Raw genomic sequence first — 12,076 nt, 5'->3', positions numbered from 1 at the left:
TTTTCTCCCAGTATTGCCCAACTGCTCACATCAGGGCAAATCCAATTTTTGAACTTCCAATATTTTCATACCTACAGAACAGTCAGGACTAAATGTCTAACTTCTGTCAGGGAGGTAAAGGGGAAGGACACATCTCTTCACCTCAACAGAACAGCCGGATCTCAACATAAATGAGACTCCCCAACTCATTTTTCACTTGTTTACTTTTTAAGGGCAGTGGAGGGGAGGGGGGGTGAAGTGGGACTTCACCTCAGTGCACAGACCTCCACAGCTGGTTAAGAAGAAAAAAGAGTGATACATCTGAAAAAGATCAGTCACACCTTGCCATCTTACCTGAACAATTGCCAAAGAAGGACAGAGTTGCTATGGAGGGCTCTCTGTCCCTAGGGCTAAACACAGACATGATGTGACATGTTGAAAGGACTCTAGTGCATTTAGTGTAAGGTTTAAGGACACCTGAATCACTCTTGACTAAAATAAATCTTAAAATGATTAGGGGTGCAAACTGGCAAAACCTGGTTCTTTAATCAAATGAGATCTCCAGCTAATGAACACTCAGTTAATTTGACAAATAATTCATTGCATTAAACTAAGGATTTTTCAGTGTTTTTTCACTGAGACTGCTAGTTAGTGCATTGGGCCAAATACATAACACCACCTCCTTTACAATGCTCCTCAGTTAAATCCAATACTTCTTAAGCCAAAGCACTCATGAAAATTAGCCATTCCAATAAAAAAAAAACCCAGAACAATTAAAAATGCATTATCCAGTGCTTACAGGTCAATTAGAGCAATATGCTTAATGCAAATCTGACCACATTTAGCAACAGGAGGAAAAGTGTTTCAATGCTAGTACGGAAGTGGTAACAGAACGTGGAATCTGCCACCTGTGCAATCTGGCATCTTACAAGATCCTTGCAGGAACTGATCCAGGCTACCAGAAAGAAAGAGAACAAAAGAGGCTCAACTTTATACCAGAGAGTAGAAGATGGATCATGTTCCAGGCTGGAAGGGTTCTCCCACTAAGCCTGCCAATAAATCTGCTCCCGACTTGACTGTGAGCATAAATGGCAAGACTGTTCTTCATGAAAGCAAATGTTTTAGGTTTTCAGAACACAATTACAGTATTCCAAATAAATTCCCAGGCTTGTATTCTTGAATATTCTTAAAAGAATAATATTGAACTTGTCACCAAGAATATTTCTAATTTCTGTTTTCCTTTGTATTATAACCACATGCTTTTGTCATTATTTTTGTTTACTAAGTATGAAAGCCTGTCAAATATGAAAAACAATGTTGTTTTCTTTTTTTGGCTAAGAGAAGGTCAAAATTATTTTAATAATATATCCCATGATAGGTAATTGCTTGAAAAATATCTGCTTGAAGGTAATTTCAATTACTGAATTTTGATTTCTGCAAAAAGGAGGGTGTGGGAGAAAAGAACAAAGCTATAACCTTTTCCTGTGTCAAGGCACAACTTAAATGACTGCCTCTATCACTAACTCATTTGAAGAAGTAAGAGATTTTACTTAAAGACCGATATTTAGCTATTTTTCCATTTAAAAAATATGACCATTTAAGTTAACAAATACGTTACCTAGTTTTGCAAATCTTACTATTTTTTCCTCAACTCTGCATTGCTTTCCATCATATCTTTGTACTTGAGTACTTAAAAATGTGATTTCCCTACTTACTTATTTTAAAACTTCAGTCTTCTTCCTGAAATACTTACACATTCTAATGGGTTTGCTGTTTGTTCGTAATGATGTTTTGTAAAGTATGGGAAGAAGCTGAGGAGGTGAAAAGCAAACAATGTTGCTTTACTTACAGAAAAGAGCCAAGGCAATAATGACTGGTAGGTCATTCACATCTGTCCCAGTAAGAAATAAATCTGCCAATATTATTTTTGCAGTACACAAAATGAAGTAATAATCAGAAAAACTGTAACCTTGATATCCCATTCCATGAGAGGTCATTCTACCTGTTTTTATTCCAAACTCAAAAAAAAAAATGAAAAAACAACTTTGCAAGCAATGCACTTAGTGATTATGAATGTGTACTCAATCATAGTTTATTTTTCTACTGAATATGAAGTGAAAACAGCAGAAGGATTGAGAAAATTCTGAAAATACAACCAGTACTTGGAATCTTTGAGTTGTGTCCACTTTTTTACATAGGGAGACACTTTATAGAACCCATAATGTGAGTGGGGAGAAGTGACAATCATTAACATCAAATGTACTCTTTTCCTCAATTCCTTATTTGTGGATCAAATCCATACCCAAGACATCTGTGGATATCGAGTTATGACAACCATTAAAGAAATTTTCAAACTGTTAAATAAAAACTAGGAAAGCATATGACACTGCATAGAAATTAACATAAATGTAACAGTGCAGAACAGCTACTCAGATTCTTCTCAGTATTACAGTTGAAATTTGGTTAAAAGAAACCACTAATTTGAAAGGACTTAAAATAGAGGCTTTGTAATAAAGGTTTCATTTGCTTTTTCTTTCAAGAATAATTCACATTTACATGGGAATCACACATAATGCTTCCCACTCTTAAATATGAAGTCATGTTTTTTAGAAGTTACAGCCTTAGAGATTATTGAAAAAGAGGATACATAGAAATTTCATTTAACAAAAAGCTTTTCAGCTTGCTGCAATAGTAATTGCATAGCTATTCAGTGATGGCACCAACACTAGAGATGCTTCCCATGTCACTTAAACCTTACATAATCAGTTTGTATTTTAGCAGCAGGGGACCTCACCACAGAACACTCTACAGACACCAGAGACCTGTTTTCAGTACATCAGATACATTAGAAGTCCTGACCAAACAAATCAATGTTTCCCCTAAATGCCACACATATGGCAATGGCAACTTGTAAAACCTAGGCACAGTCATGGACTCCTCTTTTGAGGGCTAGTTAATTCAGTTGGAACATTCCCAACTGAGCAAAAGCATGAGTAAGACAGTTTTTCTTTCTGCAAAGATGATTATGGCTTTTAAAGCTTCTTCAGAAGAATCAGTACTTATGAGTGACTAGACTTGGGTGAATAAAAAGTTACTTTATATTTTTTTTAAAAGTGACAGATCATAGTCTCTTTTTTCCCCCAATGGTGTTACATTAAAACAGCTTTCTAAAATGAACCGACCACCATCAGACAACAAGCTATTAATTTAAAAATGTTTTTACTCCTTAATGCTTGAAGTCGCTTTTATTTTTTCTCACTCTGAAAGGGGCAATCATCTTTGCAGATGGAGTGGGAACATCCTCAAAATGCAAGTTGCCCAACAATTTTTATTAAGAGGATTTCAGTTGCTTATTTAAGTGTCCACTTCTGAAAGACAGACTGAAGTTTTCTACTCCCAATTTCTGCTTTAATGATTTCAGCCAAAACACTCCCTTGCTTCTGAAGAGACCAGAGTAGACAATAGACAATACCCTACTTTACCCATACTAAGAAAAGTAGCGACCATCTTGTCACGGAGTTCAAGGAATATCTTGCTTTGAAGTAAGGATCTGAAATTTAGCAGGACCCCAACTGTGAAAATCAGCTCAACTCTGGTCACATTATGAACCTTTGAAAAATCACCTTTGCAGTAGTCAAGCTACAAACAGCCACTACCAGAGGCTAAATCTCACCCTACATTCAGACGCATCTTCAGGTTGTGCTGCTCTGTCTTGAATCAGCATGAAGTCAATGCTCCTCAGATTATCTGCTCATTTAAGAAAGACTGTAAACTTATCAGAGTTAAAAACTCCAAATCAGAAACATCATGCTATCTTGCTTGACAAACTGTGATGCCTGAACAACACAGAACAGAAATACATCTGAAAAATTGAATGTTTCTATATTTAACAGGTTGGAAAATGATGGCATACTTTGTGATTCCTACTGAAGTTTTTTTTTCTGGCTTTAAATTATTTACAAGGCTGTAATGTAGCAGTGTATTTTGGTCCAAAAGAAAAATTGTATACTGGAAAAAATCTGGTTAATGTGCAACACAAGGCAAAAAAGGTAAATGCTGCCAGGAGGTGCTGCACTAAAGCCCCTGGCACACATCTACATTACTCTACACACAAACTAAGTCAGATACCCCATGCCCAAGAAATGAGACCAGCTTGTATACAGATGAGCATAGAACTGCTGCAAGTTTTTTTTCTTTACATTTGCAATGCTCAAACTGATAGTTCCTCCATGTGACTATTTTATTAATGCTGTGTTAGCTTAATTCCCAGAAACACATATATATGCCCATAGCATTATAAATTTCTCTACATTTAACGACTAAAATGATGGTACACATACCCAAGTACTTGCTCTTTTTCTGCAACATGGAATCCAAAGTCTGTGTGACAGCAATGCTTGTTTTTCTTTTATAGCTACCTTTTGCCACACAGAACCAAGTCTGAGCCCTGCTGAGCTGAAAGGTTTGCAGATGCCCTTCTGAGGTAACCTGCAGGGTCCATCCCTGACTACTGCCAGACAGCCAAGGCAAAAACTTTCAACATAAACCAAACGGATTAAAGGACTTGGAACTAAATTGTTGAGATAATACAATAATGAAAAAAATGGTTTTCTGGAAGCAACTAATGGCATCCAGGAGCAAGGCTGGAAGAGGACAGAGAAATCCTAGTGCTCAATTTTGGTCATCAATCAAATAAGCAGCAGGCAGGTAATGGGTGTAGTAGATGCAAATACTGGCAGGTTTCAGATCATTGTCCTTGCTCCTCTTATCTCTGACTCAAAAAAAAGGAGTTTTGCTTTAGACAGACCTGGCACTTCTCAGGCCCGCAGGATCTGTTCCTGTGCTTATCTTTAGACAGAGAGAGTTGCTTGAAAGGAACAGAATGGGAAGAGATTAAAGGTGTCTGCAGCCCTAAGGAGCCACTGTGCACTGAACACAAACAGCCTGTGGAGATTCCCGAAGTGTCCCAAGTTTGTGAACCAAGACTAGTAACTAAATACGGGACACTGGAAGGATCAACAAATTTCAAGTCAGGCCAAAAACAGAGCTGCCAAACCCAGTCTTCAACTACAATCATTTTTGGACATGAATTCAACAGGACTTTCCTTCTGAAGGACAAAACTGTGATAGAAGTAAATTGCTTCCACTTCACAGAGAAGGTAAAAACCAGATTTAATTAAAGGGCAGGATGTGTGGAGCTTTCTTAAGGTACTGCTGGACCTTTTGATAAATCTCCTGCCTCCTGTTTCACAGCAAGAAAGACACAGCTGTAAAAGTAAAGGAAATGTCATCACTCCTCTATTTCAGAGAAGGCTGTGCCATTTAGCTTTAGTTTTAAGGTATTTCTCTTCCTTGTCTATAGATTATACAGAGGATTAATTGAGATTCATAAAAGAGATCAATAAAATGATATTTTAAAACTCTCTCATATTCTCTGCATGCTGTAAAGCCCCTATCATGTATCACACAAATGGCTATGCTGATGGATGACCCAGACTGTGACTGTGAAATCCTGTGGATTTCCCACAGAACTCTGCAAACCACAAATTTAAAAAACTCATTTCTCAAATCCTGCTCTTCCCAACTCATTCCCTTTCCCAGTAAACATACAAAACCCCCCAAAAATCACTAGTTTTGGCAAATAAAGGTAGAAATATGTTTTAGAATATGTGCAACACAAAATCAAGTGAAATGTAAGAGAAATGATGTCAGAGACAGAAAATCTTAACAGTTAAAGAGGAAGAAAAGGCACCTATTATTGAAATTATTTCTCTTGTGGAATGCAGTAGGCATGTTTTCAGCAAATTCTATGTCAAAAGACAAACTCAGCAGCCACCGAAAACACTTCTACTTTCAATTTGTCTGCAGTAAGTAGACTTATAAAAGCTGTACAAGTCCAAAACCCATATTAGGTGTTCAGACAAGTTCTCTCAATGCACCATCAGGCCTCACAGGCTTTTTGTATTGATTTTGCTCTAGTAGAGCACAAGATTGCCTCTCAGACAACTGGCCAAGCCAATCACTCAGTTTTCTGGCAACAGAGTGCCCACAACAAAATGCTCAAACATCTGCTAAAATTAGTTTTAGTAAGAAGTCTTATTGACTGCTAATTTTTTTTTTTTTTTTTTGGGGGGGGGGGAGGGTAAGCAGCAGTTTTATAATCATATAAATATTGAAATTAGGATGGAAGGTCTTTAGATGAACAGAGAAAGCAATTAGCATATCACCCTCTACAGTATGTCAATATTCTTAAAAACAAGTAATAATGTAGGTAAAAAGCAAGGCCAGTCAACAGTCAAATACTCGACACTGGCTTCAGCTGGATAAAAAAAAAAATCTAATCAAATCAATGTTTTCAACAACTGTGCCTGAGTCCCTTCAATGTGTCCATTTCATATAGGAACTCACTCAGAATTTTTTTACAAGCTTTGTGCTACCAAAAAAGCTCAGAAAAATCATGTACAATCTCAGATGCTGAGAATCTTCTCTGAAATATTTTTATAAAGTCCTGAACCTGCTTATTTGATTTCAATATTGATTTGTTAGATATCACTTATACGAATTGCTTGTACTCATTAATTACACCTATTATACACTGATTTGTAAAATATGATTATCATAAAAATATTAAAACCAACCCAAAGTCTAGAGTCATGATTACATTAATTAAATTAATTAAAAAATAATTCAAATTTTCCAAAAACAACACTGAAAACTATACAATTTTAAAATACAGACTTTTTTTAAATCAACCATTGGATGGAAACTTCGGCAGTTTCCAAAATAATCAAAGCTGAGAATTTAATATGGCCTTTCCTTACATTCAAGCTTGGAAAATAAATTATATGCAGTTTTGAGTTTTCAGCACTGGTTAAAATGTCTCTCATGATTCCTTTTATTCAGGGACTTCCAATACCAAAATCCCAAGTAAAACCTACAATAAGACTTGAAAATAAACAGGAAAAGAAGTACATACAATATTCAAGCTAATCACAATGTATGCAGGGGGAAGGGCCAACACAAGTCCACTCAGGGTAGGTGCATAGATCAAACTTTCACTGTACATTGCCAATACTGTAAATCGTAAGACACTTGAAGAATTAAATACACACCATGTATTAATGAAGAAATCTCTGTCAAGAAAGAGTTTATTTAATACTGTGATGTGCAGCTGTACAATGCAACTTCAGTCAATAACTGCTTCCCTATGAATCTTCTTTCCTACTTGACTGCTACTAACCCTTTAGAGAATCTGTAAATAGTTAAAAACCTTTTATTAACAGTGAACTTGATTAACCTTGACAGACAACCTTAGCCTTTATGGCCTGTCCCAAATGTCATGTAACATCTATCTTCTACTTAGTATTACCATTACTGAAGAAAATTAAAAAATAAATTAACAGTTCAAAATTTATTCTAGACCAAACTAAAATGTAGTCTTCAATATTTTATTGCCTATTTTGATCTACAGACATGAACTGATATTTTGAGAACAGGACACTTGGAAAAGTAATACAAATGTCTTTGCACAGTTAAAAATGAGGTTTTTGTTGGTCTGTTTGGATTTGAACAGACCCCGGCACCATTTTTATCTATGTGAGCTGAAAAGAAACTATAGCTTCCAACCAGGATTTTCATTAATTTATAGGCATGGTCCTTTCCACAACACTGTCATATAATTGCTCTGCCTTGATTGCCCAAATAAAACACTTAATGCATTTTACTTTATAACAACTCTTGGTGTTCTGATAACCTAAATTCCAAGAGTTGAGATCTGTTCCTTGTCTTGAAAAAAAATCTTGACAAGTATTATGTAAACAAATAAACAGAATTCAATAATGCACACATATCACCATTTTGGCTAGGTATTTGGATAATAACACTTGAAGAAAGTCTGCTAATACCTCATATTTACAAAGAAAATCACTATCTCCATACTGAGTCTGCTACTAGTTTTAACTCTGACTTAATGCAAAGATAAAAGTTAATGCTTTTTTTGGTTCACAGAAGCTGTTAATTATGCAATGTGGGCATTCAGTGATGAAGATACTCTGACCTAGATACAGATATTTGAAATATTTATTTATTCACAGCAGTCTGTTTACGCTAAAAGGAGAGAAAAATCAGACAGCATATACTTAGACACTTAATGGTTTGTCTTTAGCTAGCATTCCTGTAAGTATTACAGACTCTTTACTTAGCCTTGGAATCATTTTAATTCTTGGACATTACTACCAGCAGATTCTGAAAGGGGGAAAAAAATCCCAAATAAAAACAAATTTGAAAAAGAAAATGACAACATTAGCTCCCCCTGAATTTGGTCCATATAGACCAGAATTGTGGGTGTGACAGGGACAGCAGAAGAGATTATTTGGGTAAAATGTTGAGGCCTGGCTGTTCTCCAAAGCAAACATCTCTAATGATAGTTGTGGAGCCTGAGGGAAATGTGTGGCTTGATTATAAGGTGCACCCAGGCAAAATCCTATTAATGTCAAATTACAGACCTGCTCTCCAGCAACTTGTCCAAACCTTTTTGAACCTCTGCCCTCATCACTCCCTTTGACAAAAGTTCTGGAAGTTTTCCAAAAGTCATATACAGAAGCAGTGCTTCTATTTTCAATCTCCTACATATTTCCTTGAGTGTCCCAGTTTCTAGTGATGTGGCATTTACTGAGTGAAGGTACATATTCACCTTATCCATTACCCTCATAACTTTGTAAGCTTCAACCATGCTCCTCCTCCCTGTCAACCTTCTCAGGTGCAGACTGAAGAGTTTCAGCCCTTTCAGTCTCTCTGCAAAAGGCTGCTGTTCTGCGATTTTCAGTGCCACCCTCTAGTCCTCACTGACCTCCCCTATATCCTTCAGAGAGGGAGACCAAAGCTGCACACAGTACTGAATGTAAGGGCATAAGAAGGTTATATAGAGCAGGAAAATGATGGTACTGTTGTACAAAGAACTAATGATTTCACCACAGGGAACCCAAAGTGACTTTCTGAGCTGTAATTGCCCATGCACAGTTCAGCATCTTCTGGACGTGCACTGGTTTATTTCTCCTCTAATGTATCACCTTAGCTTAGCCACACTAGAGCTACATGAAATCACATCTGTCACACTTCTGCCCATGCAGTTTTGTGAGATCCTCCTCGAGTTCCCTGCAGCTCAAGCAACATTAGAGTAGACGTAACAGTTTCATACCATCTGTTAAGTCAGAGATTTCCCCTACAGTGCCTTTTCCAGGACACAATATATTCAATAAACATGCAACAATTCTCCTAAACAGAGTGAACCAGACAGAAACAACACCTAAACTCCCTAGGAACCAATCAAAAGGAAAACATAAGAAACCTTTATCCAAAACCTCCTTTGAAAACATCAAGACTGCACCATAAAAATACTGCTACCCAGACTTGGATATTTACAACAGAGTCTGTCATTCAGAAAAAAGTGTCATGGGGTGATGAGGAGTCAGACTCTAGACACTGGGTGTCTAGAGAAGCACTGTTTTTAAATAACAAATATAAATATTAAACTGCAGACTTAGATGTGATTAGAATCACATTAGGATTCAAATTAGTGGATCAGTAGGGGATTACAGAGGAGAAAAAAGATGTTAGCACAGGTCAGAAGTGCTACCGCAAACAGTTGAATTTTCTGCCTCTCTCTTGGCATTTGCAACACAACAGATTAATTGACAAAACCCAGGTTTGCCCTTCTTACTGCTAGAAACTCCAATGCTTGGCCACCACTGCTAGACAGGATGAAAACCCAAGGAAAGCACAGTATGCTGTGACAAAAGGAAGGACAATAATGACAGACTCTTACTACTTACAGATTTAGCCGCAATAAATATTAAAAATACATCCTACAGATAAATCCAGGACATGGATGCAAAGCATAATTTTTTTATTAACAGAAATGAAAAAAGTAAGTCTGTAATATGCCATACTGTAAACATTTTTTATCTAATTGTATCTTGGTTTTCACATCTGCATACTGGAGTTCTGGGATATCATCAAGACAGACTCTTCACACTCATCACAGCACTGTCTTCCACACTGTAAAGGTCAAACTCTTCAGTTGTTGCTAACTATGAAAATGTCTTCCACCCCAACTTTGCCACCACAAAATTATGAATATCCACACATAAAATAGCTTAACTTTTACTTTTTTTTTTCACTCAAGTCTTTGTCTTCTTATTTGTATAGGTGTTCCTCCTACAGCTAGGGCAAAAAACTTCAGAGCTATTCACAGAGCTATTGAACCATCTAAATAAAGTATCTTTTAAGTCAGAAATGTACGGTCCCTAGGTAATCAACAGAGAGACAGAGAAGCCTCCAGAGTTATTTAAAGTGCTCAAGCAGTTATCTGTACGCCTACCATGAATACTGTGGAAGTCCCAGCTGCACTGGTAATCTCTGGTGAGTAAGATGATCAAAGAAATGGGTGTTTTTATTCTCTCTCTCACCTTCCCCCGGACCCTGCTGAAATAGATACTGGCTGTCACCTTAAATACAACTTAGTTTCAGGTTCTGCCTAGGGAATACCCTCCCACACCCACCCTAGCAGGAAGTGATGGGCCTTAAATGAATTATGACTCATTTCCTGATCCTCCTTAGGAAAAGTCTCCCACCCTCCTCCTCTCCCACCACCTGCACAGAAATTACCATATCCAAGACAACCGAAAGATTAGCATGCAAACCTTGTTGGTATATGCATATTTATGTCCTAAAGTGGCTCACAGTGTTTTCTATTTTCCTGAAGTCATCCTTGCTTCACAAGGAAATCCCCTCTCCTTTTGCTTACCCTACTCACTCTCCAAAAATATCATGCAGAATGTTTTCTTGCCTTATTAATCACTGGTAAGAATTTCTTGGGAGTGTTGAAACCAAAAGGAATATACACAATTAGGGCAATAAATGTTAATGAGAATTGCATTAAGTAAGCAAAACCAGCTTGAATGTCATGTCAATATTTTTTCCAAATAATTAAATATCGCTGACTTAACTAGACAGAATTCAGGCTGACAACTCTCTGTAAATATGATGTGGAGAAGCTAGAAGATAACAGAAATGGAATCCAATTTTCTCCCTTTCTGTTCCATTCTATAGCATAAACTGGAGAATGTTCTGTATTTCCACCTGTTTCTAGGAGTCAGTGGTGGTGTGATGAATAGATACCTATCCATAAAATAGAACTTCCAGCTTCTATTCTCCTGGAAACATGGAAATTGCCAACATTAAACATGTGTGAAAACACCAGTTACATAAAGTCTGCTATCCATCTTTAAGGCAAAACAGTTGCTCCAGTATGATAAAAATGGAGTATCATTCACAGAAGTTTCCCTAAGGAGGAATAGGTGTTTCAGGAAAGATTCTGATGTCTCCAGTCCCCGAGAAAAGACACAGTACAGTGAGAAGACTGTGCCAGATTGACTGGAACATGAGTTTATAGTGCTCCTAGGAGTAAAACAAAGCTTCTCCAGAAATTGTGTATACCTTGGAGGCTCTCTCAGGCATGGTTCAGTACTATTTTCCCTTATTTACAGAAGTTTAGTGTTCCTACATTAAAAAAAAAACTTGGCACTGCATAACCAGTTAGGAAGACAGCTTATTCAGAGGTGATACAGGGAGTGACTCTTCCCTTACATCGTTTGCAAAGGGATATTTCTCCTGCCATAGCCCCAGGGTGCTTACCATACAACACCTCCTTTCAACATCAGCTAGAAGTTGACACTTCTACTAAATATGTAGCCTCAATTTTATTTCAGATTTTTCCTGTTTATAGCTAAAATGTCTGGAAGTCAATTTATTTATCCATTATCTCAAGAAACAAATTCCTATAAGGAAAAAGTACAGAGGAGTACTATTTTTACTCTCCTCTTCCCCAGTAGGCTGTAAACTTTTAGTCTGAGGGTTACGTTTTGGTTTTTTTTTTATGTCTACTCATGTTACTGACCAAGGTTATTTTAGCTGGCCTGAGAATTTTTATATAATGCCTATAGCACTAAAATGAAGATAATTCACCTACCTATAGAAGGAAGACCTGGAGAGAGAAATAGGCACTTCCTTGTAAACATTTCAGAAGTTTGCAATTATG

General features: G+C 36.9%; 1 protein-coding gene across 5 annotated transcripts in view; it reads right to left on the bottom strand.

Moving 5' to 3' along the window:
- Positions 1 to 12,076, bottom strand: part of CADPS2 (calcium dependent secretion activator 2) — a 292,353-nt gene that overhangs the window by 173,434 nt on the left and 106,843 nt on the right. The window lies entirely within an intron of this gene.

The sequence above is a fragment of the Aphelocoma coerulescens genome, chromosome 1A, assembly GCF_041296385.1.
Source record: "Aphelocoma coerulescens isolate FSJ_1873_10779 chromosome 1A, UR_Acoe_1.0, whole genome shotgun sequence".
Taxonomy (NCBI): Eukaryota; Metazoa; Chordata; class Aves; order Passeriformes; family Corvidae; genus Aphelocoma; species Aphelocoma coerulescens.
Note: the sequence above shows the minus strand (reverse complement) of the source record. Positions and strands in the feature narration are given on the sequence as shown.